The following is a 23942-nucleotide window of genomic DNA, read 5'->3' as shown; positions in this document are numbered from 1 at the left end:
CTTGTATGATTTATGTATGATGATTGCTTGACGGTTCGTGAACGATCTTCGGATATTGCATGTGCCGTCAAGTGGTAGCTAAAGGTATGATTGGTATGTATGATGTATGAATGATGTATGAATGAATATATATGATGTATGAATAATGTATGTGTGATATGTTGATGGTACGTGAACGCTCTTCGGAGATTGCACGTATGGTCAAGGAAAGTATGAAAAGGACAGGTATGTTATAGTAGTACGAATGAAGGGAACCGACCCTAATAGTATCGGCGAATGAAGGGAACCGACCCTAATAGTATCAGCGAATGTAGGGAACCGACCCTAATAATATCAGCGAATGTAGGGAACCGACCCTAAAAATATCGGCGAATGCTATAGGGCAGAATGCTCTTTAAAGGTATATGTAAGAATGAAAGTATGTACGTAAGTATGTAAATAAGTATGTAAGAAACGACGAAAGTATGTGTCTTCGGATACATGTGTAGGTATATGGATGTAATGTATGATACCTGATTAACTAGAACTCACTCAGCGTAACTGACTTTTAGTATGCACGCATGTGAATAGGATGAGACAGCTGCCTTGATGGGAGACACATGGCAGATGAATAAAGGAGCTGGCATATGAGGATTTATTTATTAATGTTTGAACCGAAAGACATGTTTCAAGTTATGTTCTAAGACAAGTTATGAATATTTGTAATGAATGGTTGACTATTAATATTATTTCGCGAAGGTTTTAATTAACTCTGGTATTTAGAACTGTGTTTATAAGTAAATCCAACGTTAAAGTGATGTACCGGTAACGGGGCCTTACAAATAAGGAATTTAAATAATTTTGTGACCCGTTTATAGTATTATGGTAATCTAGTTTTAATAATGATGCACGGGTTACGTATAACCCGTTTGTGGTTTTATGGAAAACTATAGTAGTAAAATGAGTATTAATGATAGTTTACCCACATATGATTATGTGATAATTAATAGTAGATAAATTACCTTGTATTATGCACATAATTAATTTGACGGGTAGCTTCGATCCGTATGTATTATCATAAGGAAACTTTGTACATGTGCTAATTTGTGTGCTTTGATAAGATAGTTTTCTGTATAATCGCGAATGTTGCATTTTGGAAATCTAAATTTACTAATGGTGATTAGATAGTAAATGTATGGCTTTTATAATAATAAACATTTAAGGTTGGCGTTTATGCATAATGAGTTGTAAATTTGTTGTCATTTGAATTCAAGAAACTAAATTATATATAGGTTAAAGGTATGTGCATTAAGGTTGTACAATTGTTCATTTTGACAACTATTTGATTTGATTTGATTTGAAGTTCATTTAACTGGTAATGAAAAGATTAAAAGGTAAAGATAAACTTTGACCCACTTGTTGAAGAAGAAGTTTTATGTTGATGTTATAATTAGTTTGATTAGCAACAAGCTAGCTGAGAATGGTAGATTAAATTATGCACCTAATTACTTGAGTTATGAATTATTTTGTTTAGAAGCAAGCACTAGAAGTTCGGGGTGAAACGCACATATTTGGAAGCTGAAAATGGAAATTTGGGGTGCAGACCACTAGCCAGCGTATGACCTACCGGCTTAAGCGTACCATATGCCATTCTGTAGGTTGTATGTCGATCACTAATTGTCTTACGCCACCCATACTTCGAATCTACGTCGAACCCTGCTTATACTATGCGCGGGTGTTTTTTGATATTTTGTTTGTTTTAAGTGGGACCTTGTGTGTCTCATTCGTATACGGCCTTACACAAAATTAATACAAACTTGTGGTGTAATGATGCCTTAGGTTTAATGTTCATGGACAAGATCAAGCGCTCGGACAACATACAGACACATAACACGAAAATATGTATGTGTTTTGTAAATAGATTTAATGGTCGAGATGCTAAAAATTGATTTTAAAGTAAACAATTATGTTTTCTAAGTATTGTATGCTAGTACTTAATTGATGAAACTAAGTTGTGGTTGTTTAAAACAATATATATATATAAACAAAATCGACTCTTTTTATCAATAAAATATGTTATCGAGTCATTAACAAATTTAGTTATTATAGGTTAACTAAGTTTTTTTAGAGAAAAAAAAGTATCATAACATGTTATGTCATTGTATACTAGAAGTGTGTCACGCGATGTATCGGGAAACACATACTTTGGTGTAACACCCCATAAATGAGTTAAAGGCTATGTTTTAAATTCCAGCTAAAGTATAGAGGCTAAACATGTTCAAAATCAAACAAAAAAATGTGAATTATAAAATTGGATTAAAACACACAAACACATGTGTTGTGTGTGTCGATCATCAGGGAGAAGAACAAGAGGGGAGAAACCCTTGTCCATCAAATTCCCAAAATTGAAAGACCAATTATCAATAGAACCCTTGCATGTGGGTAAAATTATGATCATCTCAACTTGTTGATCATAAGGTATGTTTTGAAATCATATTTGATAATAGTAGTGAAAGATAACAAGTAGATTACTTGAAATTAGTGAATGGATTGTGATCATATGATGAAGTTGATAGTACATGAATGCTTAAATTCATCGTGAATCAGATGTTACGTTTAATTGTGTTACGAAATTATATCAATTTAGGTATCTTGACATAGCGATTGTAAGAAGTTTGATCATTGGTTCGAATAATAAAAAAATAAGTTTTTAGGATTTAAATAAAGGACTTGTCAAAACCGACGTGTAAATGACTTATGAGGTCAAAGATATGAAGGTGACGTCCTAAGTATATGAAACATGGCTAAGACCATGGAGAAATTAAATTATGACGTTGGATTTATTCACAAGTGATGGATATCACAAGAATGAATCGTGTGACATTCCTCACTTTAGGCTCCTGATTAATATTGATGACAACTTGATAATTAACACTTATATGACTACTTGAATTTCTATTGAATGAAATGCTTGAAGTTAGAGTTGATTATTATGTGAATATGCGATTTAATTCAAGAATATTGTTCTACGGTTTCATGGTTAGTGATAAGACCATGATAATGAGGCGTCGTGAGGCTAATATGTGATAAGTTGCAACAATACAAACGTTAAAAGGATTGAATACTGGAGATGTGCTTATGCACTAAGATCATAGAATGAAATATATGGTTAATGAGTGAAGATAATGAGTTATGGAATAGTGTGTTAAGAGAAACGGATGTATACACACACGGACTATAGGATTATATATTGGTATATGATACAAATCTTATGTTCCTTTGTGTGAGTAATAATTATGGAAAATGTTACCGCAAGCAAACAACCAATGTTTATGTCATCCCAATCATATAATATAATAATGTAAGGTATAGAATGATCTAGACATTAATTGGAATGGTAATTCGCGTTACAAGGTACATGTAGAATTAGCATCTTACATTGCATACATTGTAGATTAAGGACATAGAATGAGAATAAGAAAACAATTTCCATACCAGCTATGATGTAAACTTATAAAATTATGACACGAATACAATGTCAACCTCTAATAAAACCGTACCTAGCCATTCCAACCTTGTAGTTCGATTTTTGGTTCATGATCAGATTATGCAATACACCAAGATAGACCTAGAGTCCTTATGAGAGTGTTCATTTTTGGTTACTAGCTATCCAACCGAATGACAAGGTAAAAAGCAAGATTAAACTATATTAAGTTAGGTCAACAATCCCTTTACTAGTGCATTTTCCAACTAGACACATAAACATGAAATTTTTTGTTTTAGCATGCAAGAATCAGATTGAGCTTTAAGGGAATCATGACATGAACATAGCATTATCATTATAAAATAAATACACACCCTACCAAACTAAAAATGAGTTGCACCAATTACCTCTTTAAGAGTTCCTTGAACCGACATAATCAAGAAAGGTGGAAGAGGACACAAAAGCCGAGTTTTGTGTTGTGAACTCTCATGGGAAAAGGTTAAGCTACTAAGGGACTCTTATGTACACAATTTTGACACCCAAGTGACTGCATCATACCTCTTTTAATTTAGATTTTTTGTCAACTTAGAAGAAGCGAACAAACACAAATAGATGCATATATCTACACGATTTTGTGAGGGCCAGGAATCACAAGTTTTCAGCTGAATTGTGAACCCTTGGATATTTCATAAGATAAACCAAAAGGATGAGAGTTCAAGGATTGAACCCCTCAATAAGAACCCAACCCTTACCCTTTAGACAACAATCATACACCAACAATCATACGACTACTCTGGGGTATTATAGCAATATATATGAAAAATGAGAGAGAAAGGAATTTTTGGACGAAGAGTGAAGGCCGATTTTCCCTCCTTGTTATACTTGAAATTTGGTCAGTTCGCGTAGCGCGAACGCGAGATAGTATGTTTTGAACTGGATTTGTGAACATAGACTTGGGAATGTCAATTTCACGTATGTTTTGAAATGAAATTATGAATATAGACATGGGAATGTCAATGTCATGTTTTGAAAAGAAATGATGAACCTTGAAATAGAAATGCCAATGTCACTTACATTTATGAAATGGGTTATTAAACCATGAATGGTGAAACTGAAGTTATTCTTGGTATAATAACGTATACGTTTTTATAAGAATTATGATTGCTAACGTACACTTTTTTTTATGAAATTACCTTATGAAACTATGAAATTAGTTGTATAAAATCTACTTTACAAGGAAATGTAAATGCTTTTACTAAAGATATTTTTGTGATAACTTAAACCTGCGAGCTCACCAACTATTTTTAGTTGACTATTTCAAGCATGTTTTTCAGGATACACAAATAGATGACTGCTTGCTAGAATTATATGAGGAAGATTTAGAATTAGTACTTAGTCTCTTGGTTGAGCATCATGTAATAGTATTATACTTTGTAAGAATTGTAAGTTTAGAATGCATGTTTGGTATTCTCTTGTAAACAATGTGTTCTTGATGAATCAATATACTATACATTCTGCGTTTCCGCCTTGGCGGGGTGTTAAAAATTGAGCGAGTCATTTATGATCTATATGGCCCTGAACTGACATTGACAACAAAACCAAGGTATAAACGACCATGGTGTCGTATAGGTTAAGGTGTGATTAATAATGTAGTTTATGCTTGGATAAAAATAAGAGTTTTTACTTGAAGTAAATAGAATATATTAATGACCGAAATACCCTAACGGGCCAAATAATCCAGGTTAGAAACCGGAATTAAGAATGGAAATAAAACAAGAATTTGCTAATATTAGAGGGGTGCAAATCCGGACACATGCTATACTATTTTTACTTTAAGTGAATAGAATACATTAATGACAGAAATAACCTTAATGGTCAAATATTTTGATTCTCTTAAGTAACGTATTAGTTGGTGCTTAGTTTGAAGTGAATGTATAGGCATATTTATTATTATTATTATTATTATTATTATTATTATTATTATTATTATTATTATAAACTCAATTTGTTAACAAATTACAAACTACATCGGAACCTAATCGTTGTTAATGGTACGGCTTAGTTGGGTTAAAATATTAAACATTTCAGTTTTGGTTTTCGACAACAAAAAAAACTTGTAAAGTTGGCTCATGGTTTAATTTAAAACCATCAAAACCGAACCGCAAACACTTCTGTATAAGATGCTTTTTTTTACTTTGAAACTATAGCAATATCATTTTCAAACTAAAGATAATAAAATGCTCAATTTTATGATGCCGACTATTTTAAAAAAATATTAACGTTTGAAAAAGTTATGACTGTTTAAAAATCCTGAGGGTAGTTGGGTTTAAAGTAAAAAAAAATAAAAGAATATATAAGTAAAAGATTAAGGACTAATGTTGTAAATTTAAATGTTGAAAATTGTAATTATTTTAAATAAATTTCAAATAACAATGACATTTTTACCCATATTAAATGTTGTAACTCATGCATTGAATGTTGTAAATTATTTAAACTAGTCAGTTGTCCGCGCGATACAGCGGTGTATGCACAAACGCAAACGGTGTTAGTACGTTTGTAACCTCTCAACGGTATGTGCGTAACCCGAAGGTGATATGCAATTAACGTGGCTTCGGACGTGTAACCAGTGCCAGTAAGCGCGCTACATAATGCTTATACGCGAGCAACCTGGTATGTATAAACAATGTCATCCAGGTAACTAATGTTTGAACGCGCATAACTGGTAGTGACAAGCAAGAAGCAAATATTAAATGTACAATAATTTCAAAACCCAGTCCGTTTTGACGAACCTGTTCCGACCCGAAAACGTTTTAACATGAACCCTTTCGATCTAAACTCATCTCGACATGAACTAAATTAACCCTTTTTGTATTAACCTGTTCCAACCCTAACCTGTTCCAACACCATTAGCCGAACTTGCTCGGCCCGTTGTCGGTAATAACTGATCACGTAACATGTTAGTTTTTAAAAAATTAATAAACTATAGTAATACTGTACTCAAATTAAAGAGAACAGAATGCTCGTTTTTATGGTGTAATTTTTTACAAAGTATATTAACGTGCGAAAAAGTTACAACCGTTAAAAAGTCATGGGGTAGTTGGTTTATAATTAGGGGGAAATGTGTAACTATTTTATATATTAACAAAACTTGATTGAAGTTGAAGGACCATTATTGTATATTATTTTGGAATAAGCTAAGACTATTTTACCCCTACATTCTTAAAATTTTATGCATTGTTACTTGTATTTCATGCAACAAGATACCTCTTAAAATTTAAGAAGTCCTTCACTCCTATATTATATATAGTATAGATTAAACGTCTTAATTTGTCATTAGTAATATATTATATATAGTATAGATATAGATACTTACTACTACATAAAGTACTTGCTTGAGACCCGTGTACCACGGGCAATTAATGAAAAAAAATTGTGAGGCCAATATTTGTGACTTGCGATATCAAATTACAAAACCCATTATATATTTACGGTCAAGATAATAATTAAGTCGGCGAAAAAACCGGACACGAAACGAGATCTTTAATGGGATATGGCTTCTAGAATGTTTATTATTTTGGCTATAAATAGGACAACTACGTGAAAATTGACCTTCGGCCACACGAAAAAAGTGTGGCCGTAGGCCTTTAGCCACACACATTTGGTTCATGTCATATGTGGCCAAAGGTCGCGACACCGTGGGTATGATATGGCCACACACAGTTTTTAGTGGCATTATGTGGTAATAAGTGTGGCTAAAGGGTACAGGCATTAGTTGCTGGCCATCAAGAAGCCTCTCCAATAAGTGTGGCTAAACGGCAGAAAATGGCCACATGACTATTTACTACGAGTGACCATTGCACGTATAGAGCCACATGAATTAATGTTTCAGTCACATGAATTTTATAATAATGTGGCCAATAGGGTTGTGTTAAGCTTGCATTGTGACCTATACCGTGTGGATATAGCAAAGAAATGGCCACTAAAATTTAATAATAGAGTGGCTAATTATATGATATAGACACTGGATATTACATTAAAAGTGGCTAAATATGTTTACTTGCCACTCAAACACTCCTTTGTAGTTATAGTGTGACTATTGTCTTACCGTTTGTCACACATAATGTTTTTCTTAATTTAAAGTGTGGCTATTGTCAAACTTTTCGTCACACATAGTGAGGTACTGTGTGGCTAATCATATCATATAGACACTGGAGGTTCTTGTCAATGTGGCTAAAAATGTGAACTTGCTAGTCAAAAACACTTTTGTAGTTTGTGGTGTGGCCATTGTCTTACCGTTTGTCACACATAATGCTATTCGTAATTTAAAGTGTGGTTATTGTCAAACTTTTCGTTACACATAGTGAGGTACTGTGTGGCTAATCATATCTTATAGACACTGGAGTTTATTGTCAATGTGGCTAAAAATGTGAACTTGCCAGTCAAACACTCTTTTGTAGTTTGTGGTGTGGCTATTGTCTTACCGTTTGTCACACATAATGTTTTTCCTAATTTAAAGTGTGGCTAATGTCAAACTTTTCGTCACACATAGTGATGTATTGTGTGGACAATCATATCATAGAGACACTAGAGGTTATTGTCAATGTGGCTAAAAATCTAACTAAACACATTAGCATAAATTCAAAACATGTTTTTTCATAAGTTTAACAAACCCAACAACATAAATTCAAAACGGGTTTACGTTACCAAACATTCACAAATAAGTTATAAATTCAAAATATTTGAAACTACTACTAATTACTATCGACCTCAAACTTTCTCATAAGCTCATCAGATTGTTTTTGCCTCATTCTTCATTTTCCTTACGTTCTTTTTCCATTTGTTCCATTCGTTGCTCGTTCTTCCAACTTGTTTCTTGACTTCCTTTCATTTTCTAGTTCTTTTTCCATTTCGGCTCTAACTTTTTGAACCTAAAATTGTTAAAAATATTAGCATCATAACTAAGAAAGGGTTAATGTAAGGCGAAACCTCAAAGCCAAGTAGGGGTGTTCATGGTCCGGTTTTCGCGGTTCTTCGTCAAACTATAAACCAAACCGTTGGTAACGGTTTTAATTTATGTAAACCAAAACCAAACCGTATAACTTTTAAACCGAACCAAACCAAACCGTTACTAACGGTTTGGTTCCGGTTTGGTTTCATGGACCTGAACCCGAACCAACCCGTTTATATATTACACCCACAAAATTAGTATGTAATTTTCATTTAAGTTTTTAGTTATAAACTGAACCAACCCATTTATGAGTATACCACATGTATATTAAATTATAGTGTTAGCAGTTTTTATGTTACCACATGTATATGAAATATGAAACGGTCTATTTCATTTGCTCGCCCCTGGTTGATATGTTATACCTAATTATATAACAAAACGAAAAATGATAAAGATAACTTACAAATGCGTGTTCTGACTTTTCCGTACAAAATTCAAATCCAACAAGGCTATTAATGTTGAGCTCACCCACCCAATACTTTTTCTTGCTTTCTTTTCTGAGGTGGGTATCTAAGAATACTTCAATCCACTTAACTTTTCGACCATGTTCTTTTTCCTAATAAGAAGTAATGTAACAAACGTTAAAGCACAAACAATTATAATTTTTGACCTAATTTTTTAAGATTGAATCTACAAATAAAACTAGCTTACCAAGTGGATACGATGCTCATCAAACCCTATTGAACCGCTCGTATGCTGAGATATACTGCTATCATTACCATCTTTCGTGCGGTTGTCTCTCTCGCTCGCGGACTTCTTTAGCCATTTTTCTGTGTTCCAACCCTATAAAGAGAGAAAAATATATGATACATATATAGAGAAAAATATAAAAATAAAAACTTGAATCGACGCATGGCACAACAACCTTCACGCACAGTCACATTAGACAACTGTACTAAAAAGTCCTAACATGTATTCACACATCGTATCATGGCAAATCAACCAAACATTTATCATACAACTTAACTTATGATCACTTAGTTCACGAGACAGATTATAACATGTACAAACTGATTTTATTCACTATGAAAAGATGAAGTACAAATTCTAAAAAATTTACACAGTAGAATATTTGAATTAGGTTTCTCAAACAATTTTTATTATATTTTTCTCATGCATACAAAACTCACAATTATTCAAGCATTAAAGATATGTACCAACAATTTAGCAGATTGCACAACAAATACTTTTTTAATGATTCTATCAACTCATTAATTCAAATTGTGCAAGACCAATTGGGTTATCTTCAAAGCTCATAATACTAATTTTCAGAACTGGAACCAACCCGTTTGGTTTTGTCATTAGGGAGTTATGGTGTCGGAAAGACAGACCAGAATATAACTCCCCAAATCAGCTTTGACCAGTTTTTTTGTAAAATTATAAAAACTATTCAAAACCCGTCCAAAAATTACAAACTTTACCTTTCTGGAAACTAGACTCATAGTAATATATCCTAGAATCAACAATCGTTCAATAATCATCATTTAACATCAATTTACATACCAATAAATAAACAAAAACGAATCTGTTAGCAATGAAAGAAGATGTACTAAGCTTCAATTACAAGTGAAATACATACCTTTTTAGCGATGAAAGAAGATGTACTAAGCTTCAATTACAAGAAATAACACTTAAAATTGAAAATCCCCAAACTTGGTTCTTAGGGTTCTTCACACTCAACACGAATCCGTCAAAAATCGAGATAGAATTGATGGAAACCAACACCATACGTGAATTCCTCTCGCAAAAATAATAAGATTAGAGCCCGGAATCAAAGGATTTGGTTAAAAATTGAGTGAGTTAGAGTATTAAAGATGAAAGATGGTGGGTGAAGAAGAAGAAGAAGAAGAAGAAGAAGTAATGAAGAGATAGAAAAAAAAGTAGGTTAATTTGAAATTAGATTTAAGAATGAGAGGGTAATTCAAATTTTTTTAAAGAAAAGAGAGGGTGAATTTAATTTAAAATTTTGAGAGAAGTAAAATTAATAGGAAATAAATAGAATTAAATATTTTTATGTTTAATTAAAATAAAGAGTTGTTAGTGTGTGTGTGTGTGTGTGTATAACAACTAATTAAACCTTAAATAATATAACAAATTGTATTTTAAATATAAAAACATATAAAATAAATAAAAGTGATATTTATAGTTGCTATAAAAAAGTTGTATAAGAGTGTAGTAATCAGTGTTAACGCCCAATAATAAACCATACGCTTTAGTGGGTCATACTAGTTCTTGATCTGTGTTAGTGTCTCATTATAACATCTATCATGTCACAGTTGCTCTAAAAGAGTTGTATAGGAGTGTCATTAGTCATGGTTAGGTGTTAACGCCCGAAACACGCCATATTTTCGTCAATAGGCCTTATTTGGCTATCATTAGTCATAGACTCATAGTTAGATATTAGTGTCCCTTGGTTACGTCATAGTTGCTTTAAGAAGTTTGTATATGACTATCATTAGTCATACTTAGATGTTAACGCCCAAAACATGTCATACATTCATCAATGGGCCTTGAATGGTACTAGTGGCCATTATAGCATCTATCATGTCCCCGTTGCTACAAGAGGGTTGTATATGAGTGTAGTGAGCCATTGGCATAGTTGGTCGTCATACTTTAACATATTATTTACAACCCGTCTAAACAACTTAACGAATCATTTCTCTAATTAAATCATGCTACTAATTTAATATTCACCAACGAGTCAAATCTTCATCTAGTTACTATATTATTATTATAATCGATAAGTTGGTCCGAAACCCAAATCAAACCGTACTACACAATTCTAGTACTATTTGTATTCTAGACACGAGTAATTCCCACTTAGACATTTGGTAGGGTAAACTTCAAACTATAACGAGTTAAAACAACCAGTTTGCACTAAGTATAGTCAAAAGAATCAACTTGCAATTAATGGGTCAAGGCGGCCCGTATCCATTTGATATTCATAATAAATCAAAACATACTAATAAGACTTGTAACTTCTTAAAATAGATGTAAGATAAACTTACATTTGTTCGTAGGAGCTTGATTACACTTCGTCCATTTGACTCGTTGGCTTCCAAGCTTCAACATACCTAGCTTGTTAAAGTCAACTTTCAACAAGTTAGAATACATAATGTGGAAACTCGGCATTAGTATTCTTTATATTTTCATACCACTCTCATTCATACCGAATAATTAACAAGCCAAGAATCATCAATGTGTTCATCAAGTTATCAGTTAAACATTTTCAAGTCATTTATCCACTTCCCCCGTTTTAACGGTTAACTCAGTACATATACGACTAGGCTCTACTTAGCAACTTCATACATTATGGCATTAATTTACATTAAAGCAGTTATGTCATAATCTCTTCTAAACAAGTGCGCACACCATTAATTATTATGAAAAAAAACTATTTTCAGTACTGCACCTTTTTTGCAGCACCTATTCACCTCAACTTTTGACCAGTTAAAAGTTAGAACTAACTTAATATGCTCAAAAGTAAAATGTAGTAAACTCACAGAGGTTTCCAAGCATATAAAGTTCACCTTTATCGGAGCTACGGTTTGTTATATGTGAGTTTTAGCAAAACAGGTCAGCAACCTATTTTCTGTCAAAACAGTATGCTGAATCTGCTGTATTGCTCTAGAAACTAACTGTTTTGAACAATATTTCATCCGAAACAGCTTTTCATGTTCATATATAAAACGTAGTAGACTCAAGGAGCTTTTCAAGAATATAAAATACATCTTTCTCGGATTTTAATACTAATTTATATGATTACTCAAAGAACAGGACAGCAACATAATTTAACTTCAAACAGCATGCTGTCATCATTTTAATCTACTGTTTTGATCTGTTTTAAGTCTGAATTAGCTTATCGTGTTCAAAGATGAAACCTAGTACATCAAAAGAGGTTTTCAAGCATGTATAATACACATTTACCCGATATTTCTATGATTTTATACGAACTTTATTGACAGCAGTAATATGAATTTCACATCTTAACAACTCTTTTAATTCCTTGTTGGTTGAGACATTTTCACAAACACCTTGTGTACATTCATTTGAAATCATTACTTTAAATCTCTACGCACGATCTGAAGTGTCTATTTGCTCACACATTTTAACAATGACCTCTTATGTTTGATGCATTACAACAATCAACTTATGTGTACAGATTATAATCATATAACCACATCCATAAAAGATCTCTAATTTATTAACTATGTTCATCAAATATGGTATACTTTTGAACACAGTTTGACACTACTGCGATAGAATCAACAATTATAACTAGTAATAGATTACATAATCAATATTATCACTATGAGTTCATCAATAATCACATAAAACACGTACTAGATCATTATGCATGAAGTGTAGATAACAAAGCCCCAACTTTAGGGTTAGAAACACTTACCAATAATCGATCTACTAGACGATGATTATGTATTTTCTAATGCTCGATTTGATAATCAATTTGAGAAGTGAAATCATCTGTTCTCCTTCTTGCTCGTTCTCTTCTTCTTGCTTGTTTTCTTCTTATGTCCACACACACATCCAGAACATCCAAAAATATACATCACCCACCCTTTTGTTTTATTTCCACTTTGACCCCTCTTTGGTTTAAAATCCATATTTATAAAAATCTTGAAATTTGGGATGTTACATAATCGTTGTTTAACATCAAGTTACAGACCAATCAATAAACGAGAACGAATCTGTCAACCAACTGATCTCAACAAAACTCAAACCCTAACATTTTTTGACATCTCCAGGGTTCTAATTAATCATGTTGAAAAACCCCGTTAGATTTGATCGCAGGATGGTTGATGAAGTTTGGAGCAAGAATCAAAGTGATGAAGAAGAGTAATGAGCTTCAATTGATGTTTATAGATTAGGTTTGTAATTGGGAGGAGGTGAAGGTGATGGTACTTAGGAAAAATAAAGCGTTTTAGCCATATAAAACTAAACTACTCTTTGGTCACACAACCTCGTATAAGTGGCCATATATTTTAAGCGTTTTAGCCACATTACTAATAAATACAATGGTTGTTCGTCATATTTCGCCACATTATTAAAAATGTGGCTAACAAATGTGACATTAGGCCACACATCGTAATATAAGTGGCTATATCTTTTACCTTTTAGACACATCTCTTATCAATACAGTAGCCGTTCGTCACATTTGGCCACACTATTAAAACATGTGGCTAGTTAAATGTCACAGTTTGTGGCTAATGCATGTGTTTTTGGTCACATGTATCAAAGATCAAACAAACTATGACTGTAGGTCACATTTCGCCACACGTTTTTATAATGTGGCTAGATTTTGTCACAGTTTTTTTCAAAGTGTGGCGAAAAATACCTGAGTATGTATAGAATGGTCACATGAAGAATAACATGTGTGGCCAAAACATTCTGGAAGGTTTTCAAACATGGTCAAAGACCTTTTAGCCACACATTTAAGCCGAAGTGTGGCAAATTGCCTAGGCCACATATGTGGCTAAAAGTCGATATTCACGTAGTGGACACTTGTAGTCTTTTGTATGTGTGTTTTCCATGGTGTAAATCACCCACCCAAGGGGAGCTCACCTTGGGTGGGGTCGGTTCTTGTTCAATATATAAATCTTTTAATCTATTACTCGATCGTTCATCTATCTTATCTGTATTATTTATGTTCGGTCATATGATTTACCACACATATCTCGAAATGTTTATCAAATGTAAAATCCGTTCGCGCGTTAGATCTGGTCTTTTGGGACATACAATAATGTTTAATAATTAAGTGAAACACAAAAAATGAACTTATCATGCATATTAAGAGACGAACATTGTATAGTAGTGTTTAAAACAATTTAGATATTTATTCATTTATTTTCATTATTCAAATTAGTATTTAATGTTATTAATTAACAATTAATAAATGGTAATGAAGGATAATTTTTAAAAATTTAATTGGTTTTAAATTGTGAGGATTAATGTGAGAGTAACAAGTGGTAAATCCTTGCATGTTTCTATTAGAGAGTATATATATTGAAAGAACATGTCGGTAATTTACTTAGAATTTTAAGACGCTTAAGAAAATTTGTGATGCATTTGGTAACTCTTGATGCATAAACAACTTATGGTATACTATTCTGTCCCTCTTATAATATTAACGAAATATTTAATGATGCAATATTTAATAAAATAAAATATTTAATATTTAATGACATAAATTATACAAATGTAATTTTTATTTAGAGCATAATATTTAGTATTTATTTATTAATTGATTTATTATTTAAATTGTAAACTATTTTGTATTCATTTTTCTTTTAAAATACTTTTGGTATATAATTATAATATGTATTAGTCGGGTCTCACGTCAGATTAGGTCACATAAAAATAGTGTTAGTGCGTTTATAGTGAGATGATGTATAAGTTTGGGTAAAACTCTTCATAAGTTGTTAATGCGTTTATAATGATATGATGTATATCTTTACGTAGACATGTCGATTATGTTAAAACTAGACAAACCCCGCAGCACAACACACGCTCAATTGCTAGTTTATTTTCAAGTCGGCTAGTTGTGTCATATATATGACGATAAACACCTTTGTGGAGGAGGTTACATAAATGGCGATGACAGGTCGACGATGGTGATAACCGCAACGGTGGTGGCGATAGCATTGGTAGTGTCATAAGTGATGTCGGAGAATGTGGCAACGGTGTTGACAACAAGGGATATGGTGGCTATGATTGCGTCTTTCTAGGTGGCGACAACCAATAGGTGGTGAATCAAACAATAGCCGTGGAAGTTGCTCATTATTTTAGATTCACTTCAACTTAGCAATTTTTTTAGTAGCAACCTATTTGAACGTTTTGTTTAATCTAAGTCAGCTCAAATTGACCCGTTACATAATTTTAATAAACCCAAATGAACTTTTAACATTTTTTTTTACCCAAACACATGTTAGTATTTACCAAGAAATCGAATTTATTTGTTTATGGAACATCCAACATTTTAACATTAAAATTTGCTTTCTTTAATCATGTTATATTGTGAGGATATATGGTTTTGTTTTGTAACTTTGTTACCCATGGTTTCCAACTAGACTATGTCTTGAAAGTTCAAATGGGTCACATTCAACAAAAGAAGAAAGGTTAAAGATATATTAAAAAATTTAAAGGCAGTCTAGACCCCGATTTGGGAGATCGTATGGCCATGTGAAATAATAGAGGGAGATAAGGATGTTACAGAAACTGTCTCCTTGTGGGCTCATTTGCACTCTTGTAGAATTAATAACCCATGGATGACGTCATATATAGATGTTCTTTTTGTTTTTATCATTTAAAACTACAATGTGTTGGATCTATTATTGCTTTTGCTAGTGATTTTATTTTTTACTTACTTTTTTAGAAAGTTAAAAAATAAAACGTCATATGTACTGACTGGAAGAGTGACGATCGCTTTAGTCCCTTTAGCAGTGGCCTATATGTTCGAATCCAACGTATACTGTTTAATTTGTTTTTAAACCGTAAGACTATGCATTATAGATCACTCTCTGTCATTCTAGATCATTCGCCATGTTAGCGTCACATCAGTTTTTCCTCCATCATTCAATCCCATCGCTAATACGATATTATATAATTTCATCATTTCATTTATTTATATTATTTAAATACAAATAAAATAATAATAATTGGTTAGTGATTTACATGACGGTGGTCACGCGAATCACGTTACTAGTGACCTGGTGGTGGGGTCATGATGTTTCAATGACCTCACACGAGCCATATCAGTATCACTAGTGAATCATAATGGTTTATAACATTCAGTCTAAGGGAGGTAGGGCATTCTTTCGGATGCGTAGAAGTATACTAACAGAATATTGGATCATGTGAAATTTTCAATAGGGTTCTTGTGGCTTAAATAATAATAATAGGGTTCTCGCGGCTTAAATAATAATATGTACAAGTAGTAAGTGACACAATCCTTTAATAATTAAAATTAAACCATTCCATTCATTAACTAATATTTGTTAATAATGTTAGTGTTTAAGTTAGTGAATATAGTTTTCTTTTATGATTACATGCTCAACCCAAGTTGTTTTTTTAAGTTAACCACATGAGTTGTTCTTGGAAGGGTGTGATGAATTTGGTGGGAACTACAATCAGTCACATGAGTGGGCCCCCGTCACAATGTCACAAACAAACAAGAAAACATAATTGTTGTCTTAAGAATATTTGTTTGATTCCAAAATTAAGTATATATACGTGTCTATTCCTTTAATACAATAATAATTTAGATAAAAACATGTGAGGATTTTCTAAATACTTAACATAATCATGAATGAAATTTTTCTCTAGATGCAAAACTATAAAATGTTATAATATTTTGTTATGAATTGTTTGATAGCCTCTTAAAGATTCAATTAATAGGTTGTATCTGAATTAGTTAGAGATAAAATGTGTTTGGTTAGACCTTCTAACAATTCATGAATCCTTTTAATAGGTAATTTCATAAGCATGTTGAGCCATTTAAAAGTTAATTTTTAATCAATCAGATTTTTTAAGGCTTCTTGGTTTTAGAATTAAAAGTTTATTTTGAATTCTAAAGTTTTGAGTAACTAAGAAAAGGGATCTTCGTGATATATTAAAAAATAACCAATGATCAATTAGGTCTTTCAATTTGGTCCCTACCTCCATCGTGTATTTTTATCCAATCTATGATGAAGGTTGCTAATAATGTGTGACAAATCAATGTTACTAAGTACAACTTCATTTATTTAGAACGTACAATATAGTTTGATTTATATAAGTCATACTAACGTAATGAAGGTTATTTAAATCACTTAATTTACATGGAAAATTAAAGTAACTAGTTGCATCATATGTCACTCTATAAGTCCATTTTTGTTTCTCGCCTCTCTTATATATATTTCACCCATCCATTTGATATAGTAATTTAAATATCATAACTATGATGCATCATTCATGTATATCTTATATTAAATTCATTTTATAAATTTAAATACTTATTATTAACTATTTAATATTATATTGATTTAACTTATCTAACACGTATAATTGATAACATAAACAAATTAATAAAATGGCATCAGATATAACTTTTATCGTCAATGAGTTTTAGCTTAACTAACATAGAAGAAAGGTAGAGATGTATACCGGAGGCCGTAAGGTCTTAAATTCAAATCTGATCACGACCGGTTTTTATAGCCTCAAACAAGAGATGATATGGTATATATATAATAAAAATAAAAGGATCCAATTACAATAAAGAGGCAAGTAAGCGGGCAACAAGCTGCGCCGCCACCCCCTTTTGAATGGCAAAACCGATCCTACTGAAAACAAAGTTATCGTTCTTCGGCGTCGATGAGTTACTGTGCACGACCCGCTGAACTCTTTTTAGAAACGCAACAGCATCGGGGGCAAGAGACCCAAATGTGTCAAAAGCAAAAGGAATGAAGGCGTGTTGATTCTCCACACACGCCTTCTCGTGCTTAGCAATATTTCCTGTTTCTGCCTTTAGCACGGCATGCCTAGCCACAAACCCGGTGTCCCTAAGCCCGACAAGAGGGGACACCCCAGTAAAGTCCACACAAGCATGCTTCCCCCCGCCCATCCAAACACAAGAATGTCCGCTGGTCGGAGAGTAGACCTTCCTTCACGTGGATCCGACAAGAAATTCACATGAGCCTCTTTTCTTGCCGAGATTCCCGCCCGTTTTAACACATCACAAAGGACATCACTGACCAAATCATGTCTATATTTAAACCCGGAGAGTTCTTTGCAATGAACTGCGTGTTCACCAAAATTATCTAAACAAGCCTTACGACAGACCGGACATGGCTCATCAACTGGGAACAGGGGGATCATTAAACGATATTTAAGAATGGCTCGGTACTCCACTGCTGACATGTGCTGGCCTAAACCTTCGATTGGGATGACAGTAAAAAAGTCTTGAGCATGAGGAGCCTGAAGACATTCTAATACCGCTCTTTGACGAGAGGACATGCCAAACTTTTCTCCCAAACTTTGGACGGTTTTACTATAAAGGGCACTCGCCAAAGCATTTTGGGCTTTAGGGGGGGCGGTGTCCTTATTAGCGAACCCGCCAAGATCAAAATCGGGAATAGAGTTATGCAAATAATCCATCGCACGCCCAAAATCGGAATCCAACCCATCACCACCACAATCACGCAAAATGTGGTCCTGTAACTTCCAAGATTGTGCCTCTCGAGGCGACGAAAGCATAGGTGGAAACATCCTCAGCTGAATATAACCCTAAACCACCGAAATGGATAGGGAGAGAGGCTTGTCTCCATTGAAAATTCCCAAAAAACGGACCCCCACATACCACAATATCCTCAATCGCCGCTCGGAGCCCTTTATAAAAAACAGAGACAGCTTCCTTAACAAACATAGGCTGACATATTCGGAGTCCAAACAACAATTTAGCCACCCCCATACATGAGCGAAGCAAGAGAAGCTCACATTGAGGGTCACGCAATCGAGTAAGACATCTCATTAGTTTCATGGTATATTACTTTCGTCATTTGTTATGCCCTACACTTCCACAGTATGATCATCTGCAACGTGTCCACTAAACACAACTTCAATCAAACCGTTTGATAGCAACACTGTCCAGATACAAACCTTCACTCACAACCATTAGATCAAACCCTAATCTCAGGGACAAAACTGTCATTTCACCATCCAAATACCTTCTATAAATACCACCATTTCCTCAAAACCCTAATTCACAAAAACCATTACAAGATTTCAATTTCAATTTAGGGAATGCAGAGAGATGAGAGGAGACTCGCAGCTGTCTAACCGAGGGCGGGCGAAGCGATTGATCGGAGGCAGGAATTGCCACCGAAAACACGTCGAAGCGGATATCTGGTCGTGTGGGGTAATCCTGTACGTCCTCCTGGCGGGGTTTTTACCATTCCAGGAGGACAATATCTTCGCGATGTACCGGAAGATCTACCGCGGCGACTTCAAGTGTCCGCCGTGGTTCTCTCCGGTCGCGCGACAACTGGTGACGAAACTGCTTGATCCGAATCCGAATACTCGGATACCCATTTCGAAAATAATGGAGTCTACCTGGTACAAGAAATCCAAAACAGCAAAATTCACAACTGATGAGGATGACAATAAAACACAACCAAAACACCAACAAGAAACGAAAACGCTCAACGCGTTCCACATAATATCCCTATCGGAAGGGTTCGACCTGTCGCCTCTCTTCGAGGAGAAACTGCGGGAACAGAAAGAAGAGATGCGGTTTGCAACCACTGAGCCAGCGACCGCAGTGGTGTCGAAGCTGGAGGAAGTGGCAAAGGCTATGAAATTTAGTGTTGAAAAGAGTGGAAACGAGAGCTGCAGCGTGCGGCTGCAGGGGAATGAGGCTGGGAGGAAAGGGAAGTTGGGAATAGCCGCGGAGTTGTTCGCGGTAACGCCGTCGTTTTTAGTGGTGGAAGTGAAGAAGACGAGTGGTGATACGTTGGAGTATAATCAGTTCTGTAGTAAGGAGCTACGGCCGGCGCTTAGGGATATTGTTTGGAGGTCTGCAGCCGGTCACTCTTTTCCGGCGTGATTAATGTTATTAATATTATTATTGTTATTGTTATTATTATTCAAGTTGTTGAATTATTGTTGAAATCTATCATGTGTTATGTTTGGAATTATGTGATTTTGTGACTAGAATTTTAACTTTATGGTATGGTATATCTTTTCATGTGAGGCCATCTTAATTACACATAAGCTTCACATCATTATTTTTTTCTCTTTCACTTTATGTAATTTAAAGGAAATGGTTTAACTCATTTAACACATAATTAATATAGCAAATCAATTAGTAATTAATACATATTGCTCCTTTTAACCCGTTAAAAGCTTAACTCATTGGCCTTTTTAACACACTTAACACAAGTGGGGAGTGGTTTAATCCATTTTTAAAGTGTCATGTCACTTTAACCTATGTATGGGTTAGAGTATACCCCATAGCCTGAGTGTGTGACTTTAAATCTTTTGGTGTTATTATGAATCTCTTGTCACACTTTATTTAACTTAACTTTCATTTAAGTCATGATTATTGTAGTTTTATCTTTTGTAAATGTCAAATTTCTTTAGTTTCTGAACTGAAGACAAGACCTTTAGGTGATTAACATATATGGATCATCAATCTTAGGATTTATTGTTATTTGTTGTTCTATAACTTTTTAAGCTGGATTTAGAAAAAAATTAAGAAAAACAGAAATATAAAGTATTAAAAATGTATTAAAGTAGAGTATAATAAACTTTAATTCGATTCCATTTGTTAATTAATACACGATCATTTACATTATTTGGAGTGGAATGAGATTGATTTAGTTCGATTTTTTATTTTCTTTTTTGAACCGCGACTTTCTTGTGTCTTAAATCGTCACACGCTATAAATTTGAAGAGTTTTGTTGCACTTATAGATTTCTTATTTTTTATGTACTTTTGTTGGACTTTATTTCATGATTATAGTTATTAATAAAAAAAATTAACAGGAATATAATACATTAAAAATGTATCATAAAAATTGGTGGTACGGAGTTTGCTAAAAAAATATAAATATTTTTTGCCCATGACATAGTGGCACGGTTTTGTCCATGTAAAATGGGTTGAGTTCAAATTGCAAGGCTAGATGGGTTCAGGTTTATAAAAATTAAAGAAAGAAGTATAAAACGTTAAAAGTATATTAAAATAGAGTACAATAAAACATGTATTAAAACAGATCGAGTATAATAAACATTAACACGATTCCATTTGTTAATGCGAGATCTTTTCTAATATGTGCCGAATCAGGTTGATGTAATTCGATAATACTTAGGTTTCTCAAACTCCGTGTGATGTTCGGTAGTCTTATGATCACGGTGTGACCACACCAATGGGCCATTACATTGACGTCGAGCGTTGTTAGGTCTTAATCAACCTCTCTAGGTAACAAGACAACACCAATGGTCTACATTCTTGCAAATTGGATAAGTTAATAATGCAAATTTTTCACCTTTCATTTAAAATTTACCTAATCTTGAACGGTTGGTACATACAAAAAGTTTAAAACATATTATCAAAGTGATTGAAAAATATAGAAAAAGATGGGTAAGAGGGGACCAAGGACCCGACAAAGGATGTGGTCGTTTGTTTTATATGATCATAAAATGAATGGTTTGGTTTGCTTCTATATTAGATGTTACATTAAATGTAAGTGCATCGACTAGTACATGTTTGGTTGATGATATGACAAGGCTAACAATTTTTTCTCAAAATTTTACCTTTTTTTCATTTAGAAATTTTGTTTTAACGGCACCAAACTAATAAAGTGACCATTTCAGTTCATAATCCGATTCTAAAAATGTTAGTTACAACCGAAAATTTAGTAAAATAGAAAAACACATCATCTGTTTTTTTAAGGTTACGATGGACGATAGTAGTGATGTCAAACCTCTGATCTTCATTTTTTGATCGAGAATTTTACAGTTCCAAAGACCCCAAGATTTTATAGCTTCACAAATTGAAGGGTTGTTGTCGACACATTGAAGATGTTACAACCAAATATATTGTAAAAGATTGATAAAAATAAATATTTGATAGTTTAAAAATATTAAATGTTAAAATTTAATAAATAAAACTACATATATAATATGTTCAAGGTTTACTTGTAAAGTTGAAGTTCCCAATAGAATAACCCAAATGAAAAACGTATAGGGTGGTGTGAAACAATTATTGGGTTACAGGATTAAATCATGTAAAATAGGGAGCCCACTCTTCGTTTGCCAATTTTAATGTGAAATAATTGAATAATAATAATACAAAACCTATACAAAAGGACAAAGATCTTGTGACTCCCCTAGGGTATTGCCCAGTCCAGAAGCCAAGATCTTGTCAACACATGAAATCAAATAAGAACACGTGTAGTCGTAAAACTTCACTAACAGGGGTTATGCGTTATATGACGCCCAGTCAGAGTTATGATTTTGTACAAAAACAGGCTGTAGTCATAACTCTCCACTACTAGAGGTTATGCGCCACGTGGCGCCCAGTCATTATTAATTTTATTTGTTTTTTTAAATACTAAATCATTTAAATAAATTAACATAAAATTAAAAATTACATTAAACTTCTAAATAAAAAATACATTAAACTAAATTAAAAAAAAATACATCAAATTAAAATAAAAAAACAAAAATAATACTAATAAAACTAAAACTCATTTATATTTTTCTAAAATTTTCGCTCGTCGATTGGCTTTTAGAGATTGGACTATTGGGTCGTCTTCGGATAGCTCGTTTGATAAAATCTTGATGTCTTTGTCCATCTCATTCCTTCGAAGTAGGTCGACGGCGTCCAAATTTACTTGAAGTCGTTGGGTTCCAAGTTGGTGTAAATCTTGGAGTCGAGAGTTCATTAATTGGAATTGGCTTTCCAATTCGGGATTCGAACCCGTTGCCGACGACGAACCGGCCCCTTTCCCCTTTCCTTTGCCTTTGGTTCTTCTACCCCCGGCCGAGGCATGTCGGTAGTATTCACGAGGTCATTATCGCTTAAGTTGAAGTTTCGAGCGTCGGAACGGGACGTGTCTGGATCAACCGAAGATGATGTTTTAGACTTTTTTTTACGCGGACCACCTTCGCCTTCGGCTTCGGCATCCAACACCATGCCCCATTTTGGGTGATGCCTCAATGGGTCTTTCCAAATGCCAAAGTAGTTGAAGGTCCCGCCGACCTTATGTTGAAACTCAACCAACGCGTTATCCATGACTTCCGCGTCCGAGACACCGCTACTCCTAGTTCGATTCATCCGAGAGAAAACCGTATGGAAAGCCATGCATTTGGTGTTTATGTCGCCCCATTTCGACAGTAACGAATCTTTTTCTCGACGCGAGTCCCCGCCAAGGTTGTGAAACCTCTCTATAAATTTGTGCCAAAATACCCCCGTTTTTTGATAGTTCGCTAAAAAAATAATAACATTACAAGTTTAATGTTTGTTATAAGAAATTTTAAAAAATATATATGCATTTTAAAAACCTACCGCATTTGGCATCTTCCGATATTTGGCACCAAGCACGAGCACATAGTACGTACTCGTCGATACTCCACGCTATCACCGTCTTTTTAACCCGAGGTTCGCCGGCGGACTTCTTTGCGTGTTTTTTCGAACGTCCGCGTTGGCTCGAACCGCCCTCGGGTTGTGTCTCCGGCACGAACTCGACCTCGGGTTGGGTCTCCGGGGCGGGTTGGGAACCCGAACCCGCAAAAATGTTTGTCATTGGGTTTTGGAAACCGGGCACCGCATTTGGCATAGAGCTTTGTAGAAGTGCAAAGTACGCGGCCATTTGCGGGACGGGTACGGTTGGCGTCGGGGCGGTAGATTGGTTCGGTTGTGGATTTTGGTTGGCTTGACTGGCATATTGACCGAAACCGAGAATATTTTGGTTGTTGT

General features: G+C 34.0%; 1 pseudogene; it reads left to right on the top strand.

Moving 5' to 3' along the window:
- Positions 1–19275: 19275 nt before the first annotated feature.
- Positions 19276–20100, top strand: LOC143570379 (CBL-interacting serine/threonine-protein kinase 6 pseudogene; annotated as a pseudogene).
- The last annotated feature ends 3842 nt before the right edge of the window (positions 20101–23942 follow it).

The sequence above is a fragment of the Bidens hawaiensis genome, unplaced genomic scaffold (assembly GCF_021521415.1).
Source record: "Bidens hawaiensis isolate Kalapana, Puna unplaced genomic scaffold, B.hawaiensis_p1.1 tig00024911_1, whole genome shotgun sequence".
NCBI lineage: Eukaryota > Viridiplantae > Streptophyta > Magnoliopsida > Asterales > Asteraceae > Bidens > Bidens hawaiensis.
This window is presented reverse-complemented; position numbering and strand designations above follow the sequence as displayed.